The sequence below is a fragment of the Zalophus californianus genome, chromosome X, assembly GCF_009762305.2.
Source record: "Zalophus californianus isolate mZalCal1 chromosome X, mZalCal1.pri.v2, whole genome shotgun sequence".
NCBI lineage: Eukaryota > Metazoa > Chordata > Mammalia > Carnivora > Otariidae > Zalophus > Zalophus californianus.
In genome coordinates, this window is record NC_045612.1 from 8,700,742 (window position 1) to 8,728,462 (window position 27,721).

A 27,721-nucleotide genomic window follows, 5' to 3' on the forward strand; every position below is an offset into this window, starting at 1 on the left:
TCAAGGTTAAAAAAACACTGGAAAGGATAAGCGATGGTATCTTTTTTTTTTTTAAAGTAATCTCTATACCCAACGTGGGGCTCGAAATCATGACCCCGAGATCAAGAGTCACATGCTCTACTGACTGAGACAGCCAGACACCCCAGGAATGATATCTTTTTTGATAAATAGTATATCAAGGCACAATCACAGTCATCAACTATGTACCTAATTACACAATTTTTTAATTAATTTATATTTTTATTGTGGTAAAAACACTTAACATGTACCCTCTTAGACACAATCATAGTTATCAACTATGTACCTAATTACACAAATTTATATTTTATTGTGGTAAAAAACACTTAACATATACCCTCTTAGATTTTTAAGTGTAAAATACAGTACTGTTATCCTCAGGCACAATGTTGTACATCAGATATCTAGAACTTATTCATTTGGCATACATGAAATTTTATACATGCTGATTAGCAATTCCCCATCCTCCACCTGCCCCAGTCCCTATTCTTTGCTTCTATGAGTTTGACTATTTCCAATATCTCATATAAGTGGACACATGTGGGATTTGGCCTTCGGCGACTGGCTCATTTCACTTAGCATAATGTCCTCAAGATTCATACATGCTATCACGTATTGTAGGGTTTCCTGCTTATTATAAGGCTGGATAATATTCCATTGTTTGTATATACTTCATTTTCATTATCCATTCACCCACTGATGGACATTTAGGTTGTTTCCACATCTTGGCTATTGTGAATAGCAATGCAGTGAAAATGGGAGTGCTAATATCTCTTTGAGATCCTAATTTCAATCCTTTTGGATAAATACCCAGACACAGGATCATATAGTTATATTTTTAAGTTTTTGAGGAACCTCCATACTGTATTCCATCATTGCTGCACCACTTTACATTCCCACCAACAGTGCACGAGGGTTCCCCTTTCTCCACATCCTCCCCAACACTTGTTATCTCAAGTCTTTTGGATTATAGCCATTCTAACAGATGTGAGATGATACCTCATTGTAGTGTCACCACCATTTTTTTTTAGTAGGCTTTAGGGGCCCAATTCGGGGCTTGGAACTCACAACCCCCAGATCAAGAGTCACATGCTCCACACACTGAGCCAGCCAGGCATCCCAGTTCCCACTTTATTTCAGTCATTCTGATCGTTTTGTAGTGATATTTCACTGTGCTCTTAATGTGCATTTCCCTAATTGTAAGCGATATCGAATATCTTCTCATGTGCTTATTTGCCATTTGTATATCTTCTTTGGTAACATGTCTTTCCAAACGTTTTGCCCATTTTTTATTAGGTTGGTTGCTTTTCCGCTGTAGAGCTTGGAGTCCTTTATACATTCTGAATACAAGTCCTTCTTCAAATATGCAATTTACAAGTTTTCTCCCAGTCTCTATTTTCTCTTTTCATTCTCTTAACAGTGCCTTCTTTCAGAGAACAACTTTTTAAATGTTGATTAAGTGTGTACCTAAGTATTTCATTTTCTTTGGAGTGATTATAAATGGCATTGTATTTTTAATTCTGGTTCCAAATGTTCATTTCTAACATATAGAAACACAACTGATTTTTGTGTGTTGGCCTTGTACACTATGACACTACTAAACATACTTAGTAGTTCTAGGAGACTTGTAGATTCCTTGAGATTTTGTATATAAACAATTATGTCCTCTGCAAATAGGAACAATATTATTCCTTCCTTTCCAATCTGTATGCCTTTTATTCTTCTTTACTTTTTTTTTTTTTTTTGCCTTAATGCACTGGCTAGAAGTTGCACATCACATTTTGAAATTCCAAGTTATGTCTTATCTGTCACTTCATAGGTCAAATTTTTCAATGTTATACTCTTGATATTTAGCTACTTCCTTAATCAAATAAAGTAGATTTCAATATATAAATTTAATATGACAGAATGAGTCATATTTTGTTCACAAACAACATAATTTATAATATGTCCATCAAATAATTGTACTTTTATTTTATTCAAATGGCAGGATTGTTAGTAATAAGGGTACAAGATGGAATTAATAAAATGGAGTCTCTTATGCGCTTTACATGACTAGTTTCACTTATCAGGGTAAAGGATACATTGAAAGTCATTTTCCCATGGTTACAGATGTTTAACTTTCTGTAACAACTGTCCTTTGTGCTCTGGTATTCAGTAGTCATTTCTGTGGCAATGATTCACATCATAAAAGCTCTTTGAAATGCACTGATATTATTTTTCTCTATTAAAGATAGAGAACTGGGACGCCTGGGTGGCTCAGTCATTAAGCGTCTGCCTTCAGCTCAGGTCATGATCCCGGGGTCCTGGGATCGAGTCCCACATCGGGCTCCCTGCTCAGCAGGCCTGCTTCTCCCTCTCCCACTTCCCCTGCTTGTGTTCCCTCTCTAGCTGTGTCTCTCTCTGTCATATAAATAAATAAAATCTTTAAAAAAAAAGATAGAGAACTTAGGCAAAGACAGAGTTGATGAATGTTACCAAAGCAGCGATACCAGAGCAGGTAAAGAATCATGCCATCTTATTCACCTGACAGCTGCCTTTGTTTCATGAATAGTTAAACCAAATAATAGTCACATTTAATGATAAAAATATCTTCTCGGGCTTCAGGAACTACTGTGATCTTATGATAATTATTCCTTCTATATTCTCCCAGAAAATTTCTTGCCTCACTCTTAGCATTACTTGACTCTGCTTTATATGTTTCCTAGCTGTTTGTCTCATCGATTTTATTGCAAACTCAAAAAAAAGAGAGAAATTCTGATTCGTCTTTGTTGCACACCAAGAGCCCCCAACTCAGCTGCTAGTATATTATACTCAGAAAAAATGACTGAACCAGTGATTCATTGTTAGTCTCAACACCAAGGAACTAGAACCCTGTTAGCTCAATAGATGCTATCTATCACCCATCTACCGCTTCTGGTTTATAAACAACCAATAGGTATAACTTAATATCAAACAGGTCACATTTTCTTCCCCGAGTAGATTATGCAGTATGAAAATTGGCTCACTGTAAAGCTCTGAGGGTGGAGTCTGGGAATCTGTCACTTATTTCAGACCTAGGGCCCACTGATACAATAAAGTGACATTTTTTTCCCCAAAATGGCTTAACTAAGGGTGTTTATAATGTCTGGATTTATTAGCTAATTAGCAAATCTCCCCCACATTCTGATTTCAAGGTAGTATTTGCATTTATTAGATTGTTCAGCTAAAATGGAAAATGATTATCCACCAATTGCTCCTAGGGTTAAAGCAGGCAGGCAGGTAGGCAGGAGGGAGGGAGGGAAGAAGGGAGGGGAGGAAGAAAGGGAGGAAGGGAGGAAAGGAGGAAGGAAGGAAGGGAGGAAGGAAGGGAGGGAGGGAGGAAGGGAGGGAGGGAGGAAGGGAGGGAGGAAGGAAGGGAGGGAGGAAGGGAGGGAGGGAGGGAGGGAGGAAGGAAGGGAGGGAGGAAGGGAGGGAGGGAGGGAGGGAGGAAGGAAGGGAGGGAGGGAGGAAGGGAGGGAGGAAGGAAGGGAGGGAGGAAGGAAGGGAGGGAGGAAGGAACGGAGGAAGGGAGGAAAGGAGGAAGGAAGGGAGGAAGGGAGGGAGGAAGGGAGGAAGGGAGGGAGGAAGGGAGGGAGGGAGGAAGGAAGAAAACATCAACAACAACAAAGAAACAAAGAAAACGAAACCAAACAAAAACATGCTCTCTACCAGGCATTAAAAATAAGGCCACCAATTTATTGTTAATAGGATGTATTTTGTGATGTGTTCCCATAGTTTGTGTGAGTTGGTTGTTTGCACCATTCATGCCTTAATGCTCCATTAGTCATGTGATTGGGTACACTCTTTCACAAAGAAATTGTTTAGACATTTGGGTTTAACCTGTGGCTATGAAAGATCCCCTTGCCACTTACAAAGTGGTATGAACCATACATTTTTGGTCTCATGCCAATAATATAATACACTGAGCTAAAATATCAGCGACAGAATCCACCATGATTTCTGAATATCAAATACTTTATTACTTTATCATTCCTTTTTGTTGGTTTGCGATCTGAAAGACTGTAATTGTCTCAATTCAATTTGAAGAGGAATTATACCATATTTATTATATTTAAGATGCTATAACAGAGAGTAAGGTCTCAAAGGGGACAAAAGAACACTGTCCCTGCCTTTAAGAGTATATACTACACGGGTTAATGGTACTTTAGAATCAGATACTTGCCTAAATCTATTATTTTCATTTTTAACACTTTGAGATACAACTGATATACAATAAAATGTACACAATTAAACCATACAATTTGGTAACATTTGAAATATGTAAACACCTATGAAACCATCACTACCATAAAGATAATGGGCATAACCATTATCCTCAAGTTTCCTCAAACTCTTTGTAATCCGTCCTTCATGCACAACCTAACCTAACCCCACATACCCAAACATTGAACTGCTCTATGACCCTATAGATTCATTTATGTGTCTAGAACTTTACTGATGGACTCACACAGTATGACTCTTCATTATCACTTTTTTCGCTCTGTATAATTGATTTGAGATTCATCATTATCACTGCATGTATCAAATGGTTCATTTCATTTTTGTGGCTGTTTATTCACATTGATAGAAATTGGGGTTGTTTCCCATTTGGGGCTATTACAAATAAAGCTGCTATGATTATTGCTAACTGTAATAAGTCAGAGAAAAACAAATACCATATGATTTCATTATATGTGGAATCTAAAAAGTACAAAATATGTCAAAACAAACAAAGGAAAACTCATAGGTATAGAGAAGAGACTGATGCTGGGGGATAGGGTATGGGTGAAACAGAGGAAGGGAGTCAAAAGGTAGAAACTTCCAGTTATAAAATAAGTAAATCCTGGGGATGTCATGTATAACGTGGTGACTACAGTTAATAATACTGTATTGTGTATTTGGAAGTTGCTAAGAGAGTAAATCTTAAAACTTCTCATTACAAGAAAAAAAAATTATAACTATGTATGGGGATGAATGGTAACCAGAGTTACTGTGGTGATGATTTCAGTGTATTCAAATATCAAATATCAAATCACTATGTTGTACATATGAAATTAATGTGTTATGTGTCAATTATACCTCAATAAAAAATAAAAATAAAGCTGAGTGTGTGTGTGCGCGTATGTGTATGCTTTTATTTAACTTGAGTAAATATCTGGGAGCGGAATGGCTGTGTGAAATCATAAGGTAAAAATCAGCTTTTTAACAAACTGATAAATTATTTTCCAAAGTGACTGTACTGTTTTGCATTCCCTTCAGGAACATGTAAGAGTTAGTCTATATGCTACAACCAGTTGAGGATGTCAATCTTCTAAATTTTAGCCATTTTAATAGGTGTGTAGCAGTGCCTCATAGTTTTGATTTGCATTTCCATAATAACTAATGATGTTAAACATCTTTTCACGTGCTTGCATTTGGAGATCCTTTGAAAAATTTTCCTTCTGCATATGGCTTCTCTTTTCATTCTCTAGCAGTCTTTTGAAGAACAGAAATTAATTTTAATGAAGTCTAATTCATTAAGTTTAACTTTTCTGGTTGTCTTTTATGGTATGCTTTTGGTGTAGAAATAATCTTTCCTTTAATCAAGGTCACACAAACTTTCTCCTAGAAGTTTTAAAGTTTTAGATTTTACATTTATGTCTGTGACCCATTTTGAGTTAATTTTTATATGGGGCTGTGGTTCACTTTTTGCGTGTGGATAGACAATTGTTATGGCACAGTTTGCTGAAAGGAATAATTTTATTCATTATATTGCCTTGAAACACTTGTAGAAAATCCATTAACCATATGTGTAGGTTTTCTTCTGGGTTTTCTATTCTGTTCTACTGATCTATGTGTCTATCTTTATATAATCAATACCACACTGTATTTTTTAAGATTTGTCTATTTATTTTTTTTGGGGGGGGGCGGAAGGAGAGAGAGAATCTCAAGCAGACTCCCTGCTGAGTGTGGAGCCGGACTTAGAGCTCGATCTCACGACCCTGAGATCATGACCTGAGCCGAAACCAAGTCAGATGCTTAGCCGACTGAGCCACTCAGGTGTCCCTGCCACATTGTATCTTTATAATGAATCTTGAAGTCAGGTGGAGTGAGTATTCTGACTTCGTTTTACGTTAGCAAAGTTGTTTTGGATATCCTACGTCCTTTCAATTTCCGTATAAACTTTAGAACAAGCTTGGCAATTTCTGGCCTAAAAACACACAGCAATCCCCTTCCCCTCAAAAGCTTATTATTTTTGAGTTAGCGTTGTTGTTTTTTTTTTCTCATTTTGGGTTGTAATTTTTGACTGGGTGCCAAATAATGTGATTTTGACTGTGAATATTACTGTACATCCATAAATTACAATTCTCTACCAGATTCCCAGATAATGTTTTTGCATTCGATTAAATAGTTTTTCTAAATTACTACTTTATAAGGAAAATTCAATACATGCATGATAAAATGTTCTTAAATTTTGTTTTGTTTTTCCCAAGTCATCCTTGAACAATTTGGATGTGTTCCACAAACCATCATATGCAATAAGTTAAGTGATTTATCTAAAGTTATACAGGTAGCAAAGGGTAGAACACAGTGTAAATCAGTCAGTCTAACACCAGTAGTTGTGCTTGTAATATTTATACTTTATGGTCTTTTCTAGGGGACATTGGAATCAAAGCTGTGCCTTCAAAAGGACAGTATGACTTGACAGGAATCTTTGAGAAATGAGGAGTAAAGCATGAGCAAAGTCACAGAAGCTAGAATGTCACAGTTGATTTGGGAGCAAAACCAATATACCAGATGAGATAGAAAGTATACGCCATGGGAAGGTGTCACAAAAGCAAAAGCTGAGAAGGCAGGCTTGTGTAAAATTGTAAACAACGTTGATTGCAAGATGGAGGAGGTATTTCTCGAAGATTTCTGAAGAGCAGAATGTTATCATCCACCTGTTTTTAAAGAACGTGTCCCTGGTGTTGTAGGAATGATAGATTATTGAGGAGGGAGGAGGTGACTGAAGTCAGAGATCATTTAGGAGATTTTACCAACGCAGTCCCAGTCCCAAGTTCCAATATTCTGAAATAGGGCGGTGAGAGGGAAAATGGAAAGGAGGCAAGAGATGCAAAAAAAGAACAGGTAGGGGTATGGAGTAAGACAGAAGGAGACAGTGATGTGGAAAGAAATATAATGTAAAGGTTAATTTTAGGGAAAGAAATTTGGATATTGAAATGAACACAATGCTGTTTGAGTGAATATGGCCGTACGTGTTTTTCTGTGAATCTACTATTTTTTTAAGATTTTATTTATTTATTTGACACAGAGAGAGAGAGAGAGAGAGAGAGAGAGAGAGAGAGAGAGAGAGAAAACAAGTAGTCAGAGTGGCAGGCAGAGGGAGAAGCAGGCTCCCTGAGGAGCAGGGAGCCCCATGCGGGGCTCAATCCCAGGACCCTGGGATCATGACCTGAGCCGAAGGCAGACGTTTAACCCACTGAGCCACTCAGGCGCTCCTGAATCTATGTTTTATTGGCTTCTGTAAATTTCATTCAGATTCCATAGGAGCCCAAAGATTTTTCACGGTTCTGAATTAGTTTTCTAAGGGAAAAATGAACACAACAGTGAAAGGGTAATCTTGGAGATTTTAGAATATCATCCCCCCCAAAAGTAGAAAATAATAAAATGAATGTAAACTACATACTGGAACTATAATTGTTTCTTTGTTAATGGAACAACAAAAATATGTAGAACTGTGGTGATAATCAGTATATAGAATGTAATACTAGCACTTCTACTTGAATATGCTAAAAATTCTCCAGATATCTGTTTTTCATTTAATGTCACTTAAATTGTGTATAATAGCTTTGAAACCACTTAAAATTATGTCAATAACAAATTTTCAATTCTGTTCATCGAAACCCATAAAAGCATTGCAAATATAATGTACTACCATAGTTCAAGAATTTCAAAACCAAATGATAATTTTATTATAGATGCAACGAAAACAAAATACTTGGAATATGTAATTCATATCACACTATAAAATTCAACATAATTTCTAGGGATGTAGAAGTGGCCAAGGTATCCTTCAAGCTTAAGGTGATTAAAATCAATGAGAGGAAATGCTTGTTTCTTTGTTCTCTATAAAGCGTTATTGGACAAAGAAAATATGAATAATTTAAATGTGACAAGTAAAATGTGAGTTTGCAGAAAGTGATGGCCTGCTGTTATGTGATACCCCAAAGGATAGATGTAGAACCACTGTTAGAAGCTACGGCTTAAAACAACAAAGAAAAAACAAACAAGCAAACAAGTTCAGGATCCAGAAGTACAGAACAGGCAAAGCCAAAGCCAGCTGAAGACAGACCCGTCTGCTCAGCATTTAAGCGTCGCAGGCAACGGAGCACAGGTTAAGGACTCTCTTATAGCATAAATGCCTTATAATTTGTACAGAAATGTAAGCATATGAGACATAAATTTCTTTAACTTCTTATCCAAATACCTACAAATTTCCCCGACTTTAGAGTATGAGGTTCCCATTCCCTTGTTTTGAGAAAATCCACTGGTCAGGGTTGTTCCATCTCTTCCAGGATTCTTTGGGACTTCCATCAGGTATTTTCAAATTCTCCCTTTGGTTACTAAACATACTGGGGCGCCTGGGTGGCTCAGTCGTTAAGCGTCTGCCTTCGGCTCAGGTCATGATCCCAGGGTCCTGGGATCGAGCCCCGCATCGGGCTCCCTGCTCCGCGGGAAACCTATTTCTCCCTCTCCCACTCCCCCTGCTTGTGTTCCCTCTCTCACGGTGTCTCTCTCTGTCAAACAAATAAATAAAATCTTTGAAAAAAAAAAAAAACTAAACATACCCCCAAAACCGCCTATTGTAAAAAAAAACAAAACACGAAACAAGACTTCTTGGACTACAGTGCCCCTTGAAATTGTTGCTCTCCTCTCCTCTTTGTTTCACCACCAATGTCCTCAAAAGAATATACATTTTTGGGCACCTGGGTGGCTCAGTCGGTTATGTGTCTGCCTTCAGCTGGGGTCACGATCCTGGGGTCCTGGGATCGAGCTCCGTTAAAGGCTCCCTGCTCAGCAGAGAGTCTGCTTCTCCCTGTCTTTCTGCCCCTCCCCACTCCTCTTGCTCTCTCTCACTCTCTCGCAAAAATAAATAAATAAAATCTTTAAAAAAAAAAAAGAATATATATTTTTGGGGCACCTGCACGGTGCAGTCAGTTAAGTGTCTGACTTTTGGTTTTGGCTCAGGTCGTGATCTGTGTCATGAGATCGGGTCCCGCATTAGGCTCCATGGTCAGCATGGAGTCTTGAGTTTCTCTCTCCATCTCCCTCTTCCCCTGCCACCCCCCAGCTCTCTCTCTCTCTTGCTCTAAAATAAATCAATCTTTTTAAAAAAGAATATATATATTTTTAAGTAAGCTCTACACCCAAGGTGGGGCCTGAACTCACAACCCCAAGATTGAGTCACATGCTCTACAGACTGAGCCAGGCAAGCACCCCTCAAAAATGACAGATCAACTTCCTTAGCACAGTTTGGTTTTAAAACATTATTATGAAATAATGTATTTGTATAAAAACCTACAAAAAATAGTTAAATATATACCCGTATACCCATAAACTAGACTAAGAAATAAAATATCAGCCATTTGAGGTGCGCTATGTGTAGCAGCCAGATCACATGGCCCTTTGCCTCCCACCCTGTAGGGCTAACCTCTATGCTAATTTGGGTGTTTATTATTGCCGAAAACAAAGTCTCCACCTTGCACAAAATAAGTAAAATATATAGTACAAAGTCTGGAATGGTTTGTAGGAGATTGCCATTACCTGTTTCTGAATATTTTATTGCAGTTACCAATGAAGTCACCAGAGTCTATTTGTGTGTACGCGTATGGTGGGGTGGGGTGGTGAGGTAGTTAAGAATAGATTGTAACTAAGGAGTCAATTTCTTTAATGGTTTATTTGTTCAGGGTTCCTGATACTTTCTCACTTTACAGAATGTTGGATCTCTCCCTAGGACAACACTTAACTTATACGTGTTTTTCCCATAGCCCTACTACTATTAGGCCTGAAGATGCTTACAGATTATTTTTCCTCCCACTTCCCTAAAACACCCAGTTTTGAATCAAATATTTTTAGAATATGCCACCCACTCTTCCTCCCTGTGGCAGTAATCTACATATCCCTGGGCACTCCTCCTCATTTCTTGAAGATTTAATTGCAGCCTCACTGACGTGCACTCTAACACTATTCTTGTCAAGAATAGTGATTATTTCATCAACTACACAGATGATCCTTAAAGCAATTCCAACATTTTCACCTCTCTTCAATGTCCTTCAATGTCCATCTACTTCCATGGTCATACCCTTGACCATGAACTGAAGAATTACCAATATCTGTATTCACTCCAGAACCCTCCTTTAGAAGTATCCCTATACAGCTGCAGCTCATTCTAAGTAATACCCAAAGCCCTACAATCTTTTGACTCCATTTGGACATACATTTCACTGAAACTACTACTCTTTCACTGTCCCTCATCATCCTCCTGCTACCATTTTAATCCTTAATCTATTTAAAGGTCATGATCCATATATAATCATTTGTAGCCAATATAATCATTTGGCTCGCATATACTCTCCTGGACTTCACTTGCTTCTTCTTCTTTCTTCAGCTGACTCATTGGGCAAAACCCACATCCTGGTTAAATGGAACTCCCTCTGCCTACCCTCCCATTTCCCCAGGAAGTTTACTCCAGCTGAGAAACAAATCAAGCCGGTGCTGACTGTTCTCACCTCAAGGTGAGGACCACTATTTCACATGGGCACACGATGCTACTTGGCAGTGATGCTAACACATTCACAACTGTAGCTCCCAGACAACTATCCCATGTCTTCTACCTTCTCTTCCTTCCTCCCCTTGCTGCCTATTAAGTGAAAAAGAAAATACAGAAATTAGAAGAGAATTTTCACAAGCTCCCACCATCAGCTTCCTCCCCACATCTGAACCCACACACTCTCCATTCTCCCTCCTGTTACAGCACATGTGGTAATGGTGGGCCCAGCTAAGGCCAAGCATTCCAGTTGGGTGCTGGATTACCACTTCTTGCCTATTCTTAGGCACCTCTCTTTCCTGTTATCACCATTTCGCCCCTCTACTGTTCCTCTTTTCCAAATTCATATAAAAACTTGGCACACAGTTCTTTGTAGCTGTTAATCTGTGTCTCTTTTTACAGCAAAACACCTCAAAATTGTGATCTATATTCAATGTCTCCATTCTTCTCTTCCCATTCTCCTCAAATCCACTGTAATCTCTATCCCTTGACCAAAACTGCTTTTATAAAGCTCACCAATGACCCCTAAACTGCTGTACCCGATGTGACCCCTATCTTACTTTAAACATTAGCAGCATTTAACACAATTGATCACTCCCCTATCCTTGAAATGCTTTTTATAGTAGGCTTCCAAAAAACTCTCTTTTGGTTTCCTGTAAAATCCTTCTTATCATTTTGTACTACTTCTTCTTCATCTCCCTGATCTCTAAACTTTGGAGTACTCCAGGCCTCAGTCTTTGATTTTTCTCTTCTGTAGTTACACTCACTCCATGAGTAATCACAGCCGGTATTCTAGCTTTTAATCCCATCTAACCCCAGCATAGATACCCCCATTGAATTCTTGCCTCACATATACAATGGCCTACTCAACATCCCCGCATGGATGTGTGCTCATAGCCAAATCTAATCGTCTTTCCTTCTCCCACAAAACCTGCTCCTTCAAGAGTCATTCTCATCTTAATTAGTGACAACTCTCACATACAGTGCTCAAGTACAAACATTTTGATATTATCCTTCACTCCTTTTTCTTTCCTCTCATTCTCTGCCTTCCCCATGTCAGAACACTTTGTTGGCTCTGTCTTCTATTTATATCCCATCATTTCTAACTACCCACAATGCTGTCACCTTGGTCCAATACACCACCATCTCTTGCCCGGATTTCTTCTGTAGTCTATATTGCTATAATAACCTCTTTTTTTTTTCTTAAAGATTTTACTTATTTATTTGATAGAGAGAGTGAGAGAGAGCACACGAGTGGGGTAAGGGGCAGAGGGAGAAGCAGATTCCCCATGGAGCAGGGAGCCCGACGTGGGGCTCGATCCCAAGACTCCAGAATCATGACCTGAGCCGAAGGCAGATGCTTAACCAACTGAGCCGCCAAGGTGCCCCTATAATAACCTCTTTTTAAAATTCTCCCTGCTTTTTTCCTTGCCAGTCAATGGTATAGGAACAAGCAGCTTGTAAGAGAAAAGATAAAAGAAAGGTGAATTATGATTGACAGAACCAGGAAACACTTGAAGTAGGAAATGACATCTCAGCTCCAACACTTCTTGATTGTAACTTCAAGCAAGTTACTTAATCTCTCAGTGCTTGCCTCTTCATCTATAAAATATGGATAATAGTAAGATCTACTTTGTAGGGTCATTCTGAGTATTGCATAAATTAATGTGTGTAAAGTGGGTAGAAGAGTACCTGACACACAGCAATTATCATATACTTGTTAGATAGTATTATGAAATGAGCAATGAAATACCAGTAGAGTTTCCATAAATAGACTATGTGTAGGGATGGTTTTCTTTATGTAATAATGATCTTTTGAAAAATTTAAATGAATATACAACAAAACCTTGCTATATTTCATCTCTATAATTTATAATCAGTGATAATTTTGATTGAGACTATATTTACATTTATCTTTTGTGATAAATGAAGTGTTTCTTACAATATTTAATTACATACTCTAAGGTTTATATAGAAGTTATTCTGTTCAATTCATTCAGTACGCTGAATAGTAAATTATATTTCTGTTACCCTAATGATAATTACATACAATAAGTATTAATGCATAAGCTTTATATGAAGAAGACAGATTTTCCCTACCATTAATTTTATTAAAGTTTGGGAAAAGCATAAAACTGTTCAAATAGAAAACAGCTGCTAGGGCATTTTACTATGTATATTAAGAATAGCTTGAGTAGAAGTAGGTTTGTGACATCTTGTTTCTTCCCTTCTCACTATATTCATTACCATCTAAAATAATTTTCAGTGCATCTACTTACTGAATAACCTATTTTCGGCTCCCCTCTCCCAAGAGAATGTAATGTCCCTCAACCCTCTTGTTCTCCAGTTTATGCTCAGCACCTACAACAGTGCCTGGAACTTATAAAAACTCAATAAATATCTATTGGAAGACTCTATGAATGGATGCATAGGTACATGGAGAAACTAATAATCCTGAGATTCAGATGAAGCAGGAGGAAGATTGAGGGCCTTGGTAACAATGAGCTTAACGCAACTCATCAAAAGCAATGGGTTCAATGATTCTAAATCCAATAGTAATATAAAGTCAGCACCCGTTTTTTCTTAGGATATGGGACTAATCCAGACTCATGTCTCATCTGGAACATGTATCATGGATCAAGGAAGTACTTTTCAACATTATGCTTGTCCTTCCCAAAAGGCCTGATGTCCCTAAAACATTTTTTTTAAAGATTTTATTTATTTATTTGAGAGAGTGAGAGAGAGCACAAGCGGGGTGAGGGTCAGAGGGAGAAGCAGACTCCCTGCTGAGCAGGGAGCCTGCCGTGGGACTTGACTCCCGGGACTCCAGAATCATGACCTGAGCTGAAGGCAGACGTTTAACGACTGAGCCACCCAGGCGCCCTCTAAAACTTTTTATATTTATGCCTAGGGGAGGATTATTTCCACAAAACAGCAAACCACTGGACCATCTCAATGCTTAAAAGTAACATTTCAGAAGAATAGTTCATATCAATTATTAGAAAATTTGGTATGTTGGGGCACCTGGGTGGCTCCGTCAGTTAAGCGACCAACTTTTGGTTTCAGCTCAAGTCATGATCTTGGGGTTGTGGGGTTGAGTTCTGCATCAGGCTCCCCACTCAGCAGGAAGTCTGCTTGAGATTCTCTCTCTCTCTCTCTTCCTTTGCCCCTCCCCCTCCACACTGGCCCTTGTTCTCTCTCTCTAAAAATAAATAAATCAATCTTTTAAAAAAAGAAAACTTGATATGTTAAAACATTTCTTAGCCTAGATTTCTGAAGTAATATTTTTTAAAAAAATATTTTATTTATTCATTTATGGGGGGGGAGAGAGAGAGAGCATGAGCAGGGTGAGGGGCAGAGGGAGAAGCAGGCTCTCTGCTGAGCAGGGAGCCTGATGTGGGGCTTGATCCCGGGACTCTGGGATCATAACCTGAGCTGAAGGCAGATGCTTAATCCACTGAGGCACCCAGGTGCCCCTGAAATAATATTTTCTGAATAATACTTTCAGAAATATTCAGAAAATAATATTTTCTGAAATAATATTTTCAAAATGTTTCATTTTTTTTAGAAACAAGTCTTTTTTTTAAAGATTTATTTACTTATTTTAGAAAGAGAGAGAGGGAGAGCGTGCCACTAGGGGTAGGGGCAGAGGGAGAGAATCTTTAAGCAGACTCCCCACTGAGCATGGAGGGGGAGGGGAGGGTGCCTTGATCTCACAACCCATGAGATCATGAGCTGAGCCAAAACTAAGAGCCCCTCAACTGACTGAGCCACTTCGGCACCCCAAAACAAGTCTTGATATTCAACTCTTTTACTCAATGATGCTTTTTATATATACAAATACACATATACAATCCCAGAAAATGGTAATAAAAAAGGGTTTGTTTGTAGATGAGCTTATACTTCAAGATATACTGAGCAATTATCCAGTTGTTATTTAAGATTGATTAGGTAATAGAAAAACACAATGAAAAATGGCGAGGAAGTAAATAAGAACAAAACGAAAAATAAAAGATACAGTGCTTCATTCAATTTCAGAATACATTAAAGAAGTTATTTAAAAGAAGAATAATAAGGAAGAAGTGATATTACTTAGTGGGAACTTTTTGAAAGAGATATTTAGCTCTGTGTATGAATATGTCCTACAGTATACAGCAGAAGAATTCTGTGCTTTAATGCCATTACCATTTTCTCAAATATTGGCCCACTTATCACTGCCACAAATTTATTTCTACTTTTACCATTGGCGAAAAGTTTGAATAAGAGGAAACTGTAATGTAAATTGGTTTTCAGTGAAGGGAGTCAGACAAATAGGAAACATAGTGTGAAACAATAAACATTAATTGACAAAGGCCTTTAATCGACTGAATTCATCAAGAGATAACAAGAAGACATTTTTCCTTTTTCAAAGTTTAATGAGTATATTCTATTCCTATTTGTTATTATATATAAACAATGAATGTTTCTAGCAAAAATTATCAAAGTGCTATATTTAAATGCCTAGCATCTTTATGAATATTGAATATCTTATTATATACCATTGTTAATCATTGTTGATCGAAATGCCATAAATTTACATATATCATGTTCTCAACTTTACAAAATTAAGTAGAGAACAAGAAAAATCCATTCTCTAGGATCTACTCCAGAATTAACTAACTCTTTACACTATCTGTTAAACATTTAAAAATACCACCATGGGCGGTTGAAAAGAAACATGTGGTCAAATCATTTTTGTTTAATGTATAAACAAGAAAAAGAAAACTTACTTTTTATTCTTCCAGTAAATTAAAAGGACTTTGATCGAATCCATTGGCAATGGTGCCATACAGAGAAGGATAAACCTAAATTTTAGAGAATAATAAAAAATTCAAAGTGCTATAGATTAAAATAAAATTTGTTTTGACAAGGCATACAAAGTCATCAAAAGCATGAGCGTTGTACTAACAAAAAGTCATAGGTATTATCCAACACTTTGATCTTCTACCACTGCTAACAAGACTGAGCCAAAAAGGGAGCATACTGATACATAAGGAAAAAGTATATACAAATGACCCAAACAAGCACCTAGCAAATGCAAACCCTGTGAAATTACCTGCCAGATTCAGTATCAACTTTACAAGTCAATATTAATTTGTAGTTAAAGAAAGAGACTTTGTCTTAAAAATACTTCATCTCCAGGGGCACCTGGCTGGCTGAGTCATTAGAGCATGTGACTCTTGATCTCAGGGTCATATGCTAGAGCCCCACGTTGGGCATAGAGTTTACTTAAAATTTTTTTTTAATTTAATCTTTGATGTGTATGGCTCCAAAAATACTTGGCCATTTCCTTGAAATATTAAACATATACCTACTATATGTTTCAGCAGTTTCACTTCTGACTATATGCCCAAGAGAATTGAAACATATGTTCACACAGAAACTTACACACGAATGTTCACAGCAGCATTATTTAAAATAACTGTGGAGTGGAAAAAAACTCCAATGCCCATCAAACAATAAGTGGATAAATAAAATGTGGTATATCCATACAATGGAACAATATTCTGCGGTAAAAATGGAATTAAGTACTGATGCATGCTACAATATGGATCAATCTTGAAAACACTTATTAAGTGAAGTAAGTGAGTCAAAAAGAGCCACATTTGCTGTGATTCCATTTATACAGTAGCAGTTGCACTAGGGCTGGATGAATGGGGAGATGGGATAATTACTAATAGGTATGGGGTTTCTTTTGGGGATGGTGAAAATGTTCTGGAATTAAGTTGTGGTAATGGTTGCACAACTCTGTAAAATACATTAAATTTATTTATTAAATTGATTACATAAACAAGCAATGTTTTTCCTTTTTAAGATTTTATTTATTTATTTGTCAGAGAGAGAGAGAGTGCAAACAGGGGGAGCAGCAGGCAGAGGGAGAAGCAGGCTCTCTGCTGAGCAAGGAACCTGATGAAGGACTCGATCCCAGGACCCTGGGATCATGACCTGAGCCAAAGGCAGACGCTTAACCGACTGAGCCACCCAGGCGTCCCAAGCATCTGACTCTTAATCTCGGCTCAAGTCTTGATCTCAGGGTCTTGAGTTCAAGCTCCGTGTTGGGCTCTGCACTGGGCATGGAGCTTACTTAAAAAATTTTTTTAAAGATATCAGGAGTGACATCAATGAGATGGTAGAATAAGAGGTCCTCTGTTCATATCCCCCATCAGTAACAATAATTTAGCAGCCATTCACTGACAAAAGTGCCTTTATGGGAACCTGGGGATCCAGGTAGGAAGTTGTAAATCCCTGGTAGAGTTCAAGACCAGGGAAAGCCATTTTGAGAAGGCAGGCCCACACCCAGGTGGCTGATGTGCCAAATGTGGTCCTGGCTACAGATCCAGAAACAGTTCCATGCCTGTTGTGGGTTCAGCTACACCCGCATTTGTCCTTGGTTCTGCCAGCAGCACCATATACCAAGGAACCTGTCACATCCATTGGCTTCTCAGGTAAAAGGCCCACAGACATGGTCCTGGCTGTGGACATTGAAGTGGCCTATGACTCAGGTCCAGCCTGTTCCGGGCATAGTCTGGGAACACTTGAAGGCAAGCCTGCCAAACTTGGTCTAACTGTAGATTATGAAAGAGCTCTATAACTGGGCTCTAGCCCCATCCCAGTTGTAGTCCATAAGTAGCCCTGCCTACCCAGAGTCCTGGCAGGAGACAATCCTGTCTGTGCCACTGGAGATTCTAACAGTGCCCTATACCCAGCTTCAGATCCTTCTAGCAGCAGTCCACGAACAATCTTGCCAGCCATGGGACCCAGTGGCTGTGTCCCTGGAGATCCTAGTTTTAATGGCCCTATAACTAGACCACAGCCCCTTCCAGCCATAGTCTGTAAAAAAAATTCTGCCTGTCCAGGGACTCACCCAGTGATCCAGCAAAAGCATACCCGGGGACCTGGCAGGAGCCTCTCCATCTATACAACTGGTAATAGGCCCATCGTCTGAGGACCCAAATGTGAACACTGAAGTTGACCCTTGTCCCAGTACCACCCTACTGAACAAGGTTCCGTAGGCCATTCCATCTACCCAAAGAACAGATAGGTCTTTGCCTGCCAGAGCCTCTAGCAATAGGCCTGCCAAATGCAGAGTCCACTGTGGACCCATCAACAGCCTTACAATCTGGCTCCAGCCCAGTAAAACTGCGATTCCAGAGGTAATCCCATCTACTTGGGGAAGCAACAGTAGAAGGTATATATATACCTGCTACAGTAATCAAGATAATGTGGCACTGGGGCGCCTGGGTGGCTCAGGCAGTTGAGTGTCTGCCTTCGGCTCAGGTCACGATATCCTGGGATCAAGCCCCAGGTCAGGCTCCTTGTTCACCGGGGAGTCTGCTTTCCCCTCTGCCCCTCACCTGCTTGTGTTCTCTCTCTCTCAAATAAATAAATTTTTAAAATCTTTAAAAAATATAATGTGGCATTGGTAAAAGAATAGACAAATGGAATCAAATAGAGGCCAGAAACAGACCCACATCACTATAGTCAACTAATCCTTGATAAAGGAGAAAAAGCAATACAATGGAGCAAAGATGGTCTTTTCAACAAATAGTGCTGAAACAACTGGACATCCACATACAAAATATGAATCTAGACATAGACCTTATTCCCGTCACAAAACTGAACTCAAAATGGATCACAGACTTAAACGTAGAACACAAAACTATAAAACTTCTATAAGATAACATAGAAGAAAACCTAGATGACCTTGGGCAGGACAATGATTTTCAGATACAACACCAAAGGCACAAACCATGAAATAAAGAATTGATAAGCTAGACCTTGCTGAAATTAAAATTAAAAATAAAATTTTCTGCTCTGAGGAAGACACTGTCAACAGAAAATGACAAGCTAGAGACTGGGAGAAAATATTTTCACAAGACATATCTGATAAAGAATGTTATCCAAAATACCCCAAGAACTCTTAAAACCCCCCAATAAGAAAGCAAAATTTAAAAAGGGACCAATGACTGTAAGAGCACCTCATTGAAAAAGATATGCAAATGGCAAATAAGTACATGAAAACCTGTTTCACACCATATATCATCATACATCACCAGGGAAATGCAAATTCAAACAAGATACCATCATACGCCTATTAAAGTGACTAAAACTTGGACCACTGACTAGAGCAAATACTGGCAAGGATGTGGAACCACAAGAATTCTCTTTCATTGCTGGTGGGAATGTAAAACGGCACAGCCCCTTTGGAAGTTTGGCAGTTTCCTACAAAGCTAGACATATGTTTACCATATGATCCAGGAATCCTGCTCCCTGGTATTTACCCAAAGGAGTTGAAAACTTATGTCCACATGAAAACCTGCACACAGATGTTTATAGTAGCTTTATTCATAATTGCCAAAACTTGGAAGCTACCAAGATGTCCTTCAGTAGGTGAATGGATAAACAAACTGTGGTTCATCCAGACAATGCATTATTATTCAGCACTGAAAAGAATTAAGCTTATCAAGCCATGAAAAGGCAAGGAGTCTTAAGTGCATATTACTATGTGAAAAAGCTATACTGTATGATTCCAACTATAGGACATTCTGGAAAAGGTAAAACTGAGACCATAAAAAGATTAGGGGTAGCAAGAGGTTGGGGGTGGAAGAGATAAATAAGACAGAAAGAAGACTGTCAGGGTAGGAGAGTGAAACTACTCTGTATGATACTCTAATGGTAGATGTCATGTCATTATCAATTTGTCCAAACCCACAGAATGTACAATACCACAAGTGAAACCTGACAAACTACGAACTCTGGTTGATAATGATGTGCCACTGTAGGCCGTTCAATTGTAATAAACATGCCACTCTGGTGAGGACGTTGATAATGGGAGAGTCAATGCATGTGTGGGGGCAGAGGGTATATAGGAAATCTCTGTCCCTTCTGCTCCATTTTGCTGTGAACCTAAGTCTCTTCTGAAAAGTAAAGTCTCCTAACAAAAATAAGGGAAAAACATAACCATGGCAAATGGTATGCCTCTTGGCCATTCAGAATGTAACTGGGAAGTGAGCACCAAAGCAACTGTTACTATCCCTAAGGGGGTTGTGTTCTTGGCCACATGATAAAAAGACTCAAAAACAAGAATAAAAGGGAATTTTCTCATCATGATAAAAAACATTGTATTAGTTTGCTAAGGCTGCCTTAACAAAGTACCATAAACTGAGTAGCTTAAACCACAGAAACTTGGTGTCTCCCAGTTCTGGAGGCCAGAAGTCCAATATCAAGGTGTTGCAGAATTGGTTCTCTCTCTCTCTCTCTCTCTCTTTTTTGTTTAGAAATCTTTTTATCATTAGGGCATTACACCTTTTTCAGAACGAGTATAATTTACAGAAATTATACAAGGCAACTTTTTATCAAATATCAATATTTTGCAATGTTTTGTTTAATTGAAATGTTATTTCATTTGTAAAAACCATCTCTGGTTATAAAAAGTAATCAAAAACCTACACATACAATATATTAATACATATAAATACGTGGTGCATAAGCAATTTAAAAATAAGCAAATGCGCACAATAACATGTCAGATTGATAAGTGCTCTGAAGAAAAACAAAGCAGAATAACAAGGCTAGTAGTACCTACAGGGACTACTATTTTTCATGAGGTGGATAAAGTCTCTCTGATAAGATAACATTTGGTAAGAGACCTGAATACACTGATAGTTTAATCCTCGCAAGTATCCCGAGGAAAAGCATTCCAGATGAAAATAAGTGTAAAGCAAAATCTTTGAGAAAGGAAATAGGTAGACATGTTTGAGGAACAGGAAGGAGGCCACTGCAGCTGGAGTGAGATGAACAAGAGGGACAGTGGTAAGAGATAAAGTCAGAGAGGTCAATGGGGGCCAGATACCATGATGCCATGAGAACATACCATGGGATACTATGAGAACATAGTAAGGACATTGGAGTTTGTTCTGAATGAGACAGAAGCCATTGGGGAATTGAAAGTAAAGATGTGGCATGAGCTGTTTTATGTTTTCAAAGGATCCTTTGTTCTGTAGGATGAGAACAGGAGAAAAAGCAGCTAGGGGGTTACCACACACGTTCATAAGTGGTGATTTAGACAAGGATGTCAGTGGTGTAGTTGGTGAGAAGTGGTCAGAATCCAGATTTATTTTGAATGCACAGGTGGTAAAATATGTCAGATTTAGTATGAGGTGTGAGAGAATGAGAGAAACCAAGAATGACACCAATATTTTTCTGCCTAAGCACGTGGAAACATGGAGTTGGCATTTAATGAGCTCGAGAAGGTTTACAGAAGGAATTGGAGGGTTAGTTTTGGATACAAGTTTGAGATGCCAATTAGACATCTATGTTGAGATGTGGAGTAGACCTTTGTACATGAACATCTGAATTCAGGAGAGAACTCGGGTGACAGATGCACATATTTTGGAGACCTAAGTTTATAGATATAATTTCAAACGTGGGACTAAAAATGTTTCAAGATGGTGGGAAAAAGCAAATTGCATAAAAGTAGCAAACCAGGTCTAGAGGTTAATTCTCCCAGTATAAACAACTATACCCTACTGAAAAAAAAATGCATTCTTTTATTGATAGCTCCAAATCTATCGTGTAGTAAATTCTAGTAGGTGCATTATGCCTACTGTCATGATTCTGACCAAACAGAGAGGGAGTGAAAAATGTGATCTATCTGATTCAGTAGGAATCATCTTTTATAGCTTCCCTTTCCATAGGGCTGACCTGTAGGCTTCAGGGTGAACTCTCAACTAGGGCAGTAAATCGTCACCGGCCAGCCAAGAGACTTTTGCTTCACTAGATGACCTGGTTATAATAATATTGAGATAGGACTTACTATCTTTCACACACTATTTTAATCACTTCATGCCAATTTACTCAATCCCTCAATAACCTACCTTTAGGGTAGCTACTACTTGGCTCAAACATGAAATTGCTGAACATAATATTTCAAGGATTAAAAAAGACCGGAGCACAGAGAAGTTAGGTCAAATACCTAGTACATACAAAACAGAGCCATTACACCAACACCTAGCTCCAGAGTTCATACCTTTTCCATTGTTCTATAGTCTCCCATACTTACTACCATTTGAGCCTCGAAGTTTCACTGTCCTGTGACCATCCTAACCTCCACATTCATTACAAACTTTTACTGCTATCCTCAAGTTTCCTGAATGAGAGTAAAGGTCACATTTTCAGGTCATGTTACTGAAGGGAGCAAAATTTGCCACTACAAAACATTCTCCTTTGGCGTAAGGATTATTTTAGGCTGGCTAATATTTTTTTTTAAGTAGGCTCCATGCCCAACATGGGGCTTGGACTCGTGACTATGAGATCAAGACCTGAGCTGAGATCAAGAGTTGGATGCTCAACTGACTGAGCCACTTAGGTGTCCCAAGACTTTTTTTTTTTTAAGATTTTTTTATTTATTTATTTTAGAGAAAGCGATAAACCACGCAGGGGGAGGAACAGAGGTAGAAGGAGACAAGCAGACTCCCTGCTGAGAACAAAGCCAAATGCAGGGCTCAATCCCAGGTCCCTGAGATCATGACCTGAGCTGAAATCAAGAGTCGGATGCCTAACTGACTGAGCCACCCAGGAACCCCAAGACTGGTTATTTTTAAAAAGCAGACACAGGAGAAGCTCAGAAAACCAGGTAGAAGTTACCCTTATGTAAAAGACATGTATATGTATAAGGCAAATCTCCATTTGTAAGTCTGTATCCCTCTCTATACCAGGAAGAAGAGGATGACTGTAAATCTCTGGAAACTGTCATCAATGGAGAAGATAACAACTTAAATCTGTATAACAATCATACCCTTGTTTATTGGGCTTTTCTGATAACTTCTCATAACTGCCTCTCTATCCCTTTCAGTTGTCTTTAGCTGGAGATGGTATTTAAGGCTTGGGTCATTTCAGGGAGTTACTCAAGTTTTCCTGGGTCGCTCTCATGTATACAGGAGGTATAAACGTTATTAAACTTCAGTGTGTTTTTCTCCCATTAATCTGTCTTTTATTACCATGGGGGAGGGGTCTCATTCAAGAACCAAGAAGGGTAGAAGAAAAATTATTTTCCTCCCCTACATTACCAAGACAAATGCCAGGTATTTAGTAACACTTAAAATTTTGGAAGACTTCAGAGAAAAATCCTACATCTAAATCACTGTAAGAATTCTCCCAGCAAAATCTGGTTCCCTAAATTATATGCCCCCTTGGACATGAATGCATTATTACTGTTTTCAGACTGGAAATATTTCTATTGGATTCATTTTCTACTCATAATTATGTTTGACTATTTTGCTTCTTTTTTCTGTTGGCACTGGGCAAAATAACTCTGGCACTTTAGAACAAAAACTATGTGTTCATTTTATTATCCTAGATTGATTCTGCAAATATCTATTTATAGCTAGGTCATGTTTCAATCTCTTTGAAGCCATGCTTGTGTTTTAGGCTTTTTCTATCTCACAGAAACTTTTTTAAAAAAAGCTTTCTATTTACTGCTCCTTTTGCCATTATTCCATAGGAAACAATGAACTCAAGGGAGCTGGCTGACAAGTCTAATCCACTCATTAAGTCCCATTACCTAGGCAGACTGTGTAACTGATTATGGGAGATAACAATTTTAATGCTTCTTAACAACCTGGCAGCTTTCAAATACAAAAGCCAAGAGAGAAAGTTAGCTGAAAAGTTAACTACATGTCAGAGGGAAAATAAAGAAAACAATAAATTACATCAATTCATTGGAAACACTTGAGCTCAGATAACTATTACTGAAAGTGATTCATTTTTAATAAAGCTACCATTTATTAATCATTTACTGGGTGACAGGTACTTTATTAACGTCCTCTCATTTAATCTTAAAAATAACTCTGCTAGGTAGCTATTATCCTTCAGTCACAAAGAAAATGAAAACACTAATTCAAAAGCATATATACACCCCTACGTTTATTGCAGCATTATTTACAATAGCTAAGATATGGAAGCAACTTCAGAGTCCATCAGTAGAGGAATGGATAAGGATGATGGTGGTACATGTATACAATGGAATATTACACAGCCATAAAAAGGGATGAGATCATGCCATTTTTGACAACATGGTAGACCTAGAAGGTACTATGCTAAGTGAAACAAGTCAGGCTGAGAATGTCAAATACCATATGATTTCACTCACATGTGGAATCTTAAAAAAAATGAATAAAAAACCAAAAAGCAGAATCAGACCTGTAGACACAGAGAACAAACTGATGGGTGGATGGATGGTTGCCAGAGGGGAGGGGAGTAGGGGATGGGCAAAATGGGTGAAAGGCAGTGAGAGATATAGGGTTCCTGTTATGGAATGAATAAGTCACAGGGATGAAAGGCGCAGCATAAGGAATATTGTCAATGGTGTTGTAATAGCAATGTATGCTGACAGAGAGCAGCTATGCTTGTAGGGAGCACAGCATAATGTTTAAACTCATTGAATCACTGTGCTGTACACCTGAAACTAATGTAACATTGTGTATCAACTACACTTAAGTAAACAATTAATTTAAAAAATGAGAAAACTGAGGCTCAGAGAAGTTAATAACACTCTCAAGAGCACACAGCTAGGGGCGCCAGGGTGGCTTAGTAGGTTAAGTGTCTAACTCTTTTTTTTTTTTTAAGATTTTATTTATTTATTTGACAGAGAGAGAGAAAGAAAGCACAAGCAGGCAGAGAGGCAGGCAGAGGGAGAGGGAGAAGCAGGCTCTCCGTCGAGCAGGGAGCCCGATGCGGGGCTCGACCCCAGGACTCCGGGATCATGACCTGAGCCGAAGGCAGCCACTCAACCGACTGAGCCACCCAGGCGCCCCTAAGTGTCTAACTCTTGATTTCAGCTCAGGTCATGATTTCAGGGCCCTGGGATTCAGCCCTGTGTCAGTCTCTGCTCATCCCTCACCCTCTGCTCCTCCCCTGGCTCGCTCGCTCTCTCTCAAATAAATAAATAAAATCCTAAAACAAACAAACAAACAAAAAAAACAAAAAACAAACCCCAAGAGTACACTGTACTCAAGTACAGTGCCTGACACAGAGAAGGTTCTCAAGTAGTCACCAAATATGTGGAACAGGGATCCATGAACTGGAAGGGAAATGAAGGGCAGTAAAAGTTAGTGTGTATATTTAATTATCATCTTCTTATTTGACATATTGGATTTTAAACATGGGGGAAGTGGTAGTTATTGCCCTGATTTCATTATTCCAACCTCTGAGCATTGTCTTTGCCTAATGAGTCAGCTACCCTAACATGGTAAAAACAGTATACTTCTTGACCCTGGATCAGAGAGCCTTCTTTCACAAACATGTTTTAGAGAATGAAGAGGGAAGAAAAACAGCCTCTTTTCCTTGATAACTCCTAAGAAGCCTGAGACGGTGCAGATGCTCTCTCTTTCCTGGGATACGTTTACAGGACTATTTGATTTTGAGGCAAACATAATAGAGGATCACAAACAGAAACATACTGCACTCTGGTCTAACTGCAAGGCCCAAGCACATGCTTCCACAAAGCTTAGGATATTGGGTTAACATACTAGGTAAGACAAATAACATTTTCTCAATGACACACTTTTTATAAAGAGAATGAGATCCAGCAATTGAAATCAAGAGCCAAGCAAAGACGATGTTCCTTTCATGACCACCATGCTGGTCCTCTCACCATTACGAGGCTTTGCAGAAAGCACACTAAATGTTTGCCTTGCACATGGATCCCGGAGTGTGATACATTGAACCAAGCTTGGTTAACTTTCCTAATTGATAGCAGCCCATGAAAGAGCCTTCACCAGTAAGTTCGCCAGAAATACATTTTGTCAGAAATAAATCAAAAGGGCAAAATACAATGATAAAAGGTTATAGTTTACACAACAGAAGATTTAGACTCGGTTAGAAGTCTTCCCTCTAAGGTGAGATAGTCAGGAAAAGACAAATCAAATACAAGCGTAGGGGTCATCCTTGGAACAGAAAATGAACTCATTTTTCTGAGGTAGAACAGAGAGGGTTAGGGGGTATTTTGAGGTGGGAAATAAGAAATTTGACAGCCCATGTCCATATGACTCAATCCCCTTTGGAAGTGGCTGAGGACATCATTTGGTGAAAAACTAAGAAAGAGCAGGTTGGGTCTCACTATTCCCTTTGCCTGTTTCCTCACATGTAATAAGCAGTTGATGACTTTGCCTTGTCTCATTCCCAGGATTTTTATGAGGCTCAAAGACCATACTGCCTGAAGAATTTTGTGACAGGTTAATTTGTATTTCACATGAAGATAATGGACAGTCTATTCTTTAGGAGTAGCAGAGGAAATACTGAATTTCCCAAAAGGATATTTCCTTATTTGACAACTGTAGACTCCGAATGCAGAGGCAGGGAGGTCCCAGGACCCTGCATAACAGACAAGCACGTTCAAGAGAGGATCTGGGGCCTGCCCAGGCACCTTCATCATCCCATCTCTAGGAATTTGGGGGAGGATAAACACCCAGTGAGGGACTGGTGGCCGCCACCTGAAGAAAAACTGTTTTGTCCCTGCGGGGCTGGTTGACAATGCTAGAGATGGGGTAGGATATACGCGCTCTGCAGTAGCAGTCAGGGCTGAGGCATGGAGTCCTTGCCCTTCACTCACCCAGAACTCATCTCTCCGGTGTCATGAAAGCCTAATGGGGCTTGACATATTGGATTTTAAACATGGGGGAAGTGGTAGTTATTGCCCTGATTTCATTATTCCAACATAATGAAATATGAATAATCCAACATTATTGGATTATTCCAATAATGAATAATCCAACATTATTCCGACATAAAATCCAATATGTCAAGTCCTTGCCCTTCACTCACCCAGAACTCATCTCTCCGGTGTCATGAAAGCCTAATGGGGCTTGTCTTGACAACAAGACAAACAAGAAGAAGGACTGGTAGGTGTGAAGTGCAAATAAAATAGCCACTATCTATTTTTAGACTGAAGTTATATTTGAGAAAACACTGACTCCTCTTTTGTTTTTGCAAACAACCTGCTTCATCTGGCCAACGTTGAAACCTGTGCTTAAGTCACGTAAGAACAACTAAAAAGGAAAGAGATGCTTTTGTGCACCATTTCGATTTCCTGAGGAAGGAGGGTGCAGCGTAGTGAGAAACTTTTTTAGAGAGAGCAATCATAGGTTAAAATAGGTTCCAAAGTCTACTTTCTTCCTCCTGATGTTTTAGAGAAAACTACTGAGGGCATTTGGAGGATTCACTACACACTTTGCAGCATAGCTGTTGGGGTCTAATGTGTTAGTCCATTTCATAAACTCTCCAAACTCTGCTATAAGATACATCTCAGCATTATTCTTGGGATTTTTTACTTGTCTTTTCCTTTGGACTTATAGTTTCTTGAGGTCAAGGCTCATATAGACTAAGTGCTTGATGAATCAAATAAAACTGATAAAGAATCCATTAGATGAACCAGAAGTAAAGGAAAACAAGAAAGTAGTGTCAAGCCTGGATCAGTTAATGACAATGGGAAAGAGGAGTGAAATGGACCCATATGAAGGGATCTTACATGAAAAAGAAACAAAAAAGAGAAGTCATTGTTTAGCAGTACTTAGTACACAAGGCAGGCACAATTCCTCTTGTTATTGGAATCCAATACAGAGGATGAGACAGGCATTAAAATGGCCCCTTAAAATAATGATTCTTGTATCAAAGTCTAGGAAGAAATTCATGGGGCCATATGAATTTTAAGCAGAAGGACCTGATCCAGCCACAAGAATGAGGGATGTCTTCATACAGAAAGTTTTTTCAGCAGAAAATTGACAGAGTTGAGTTGTAGCTGATTAGTTGATGAGATCCATGTGACAGGGGACGAGG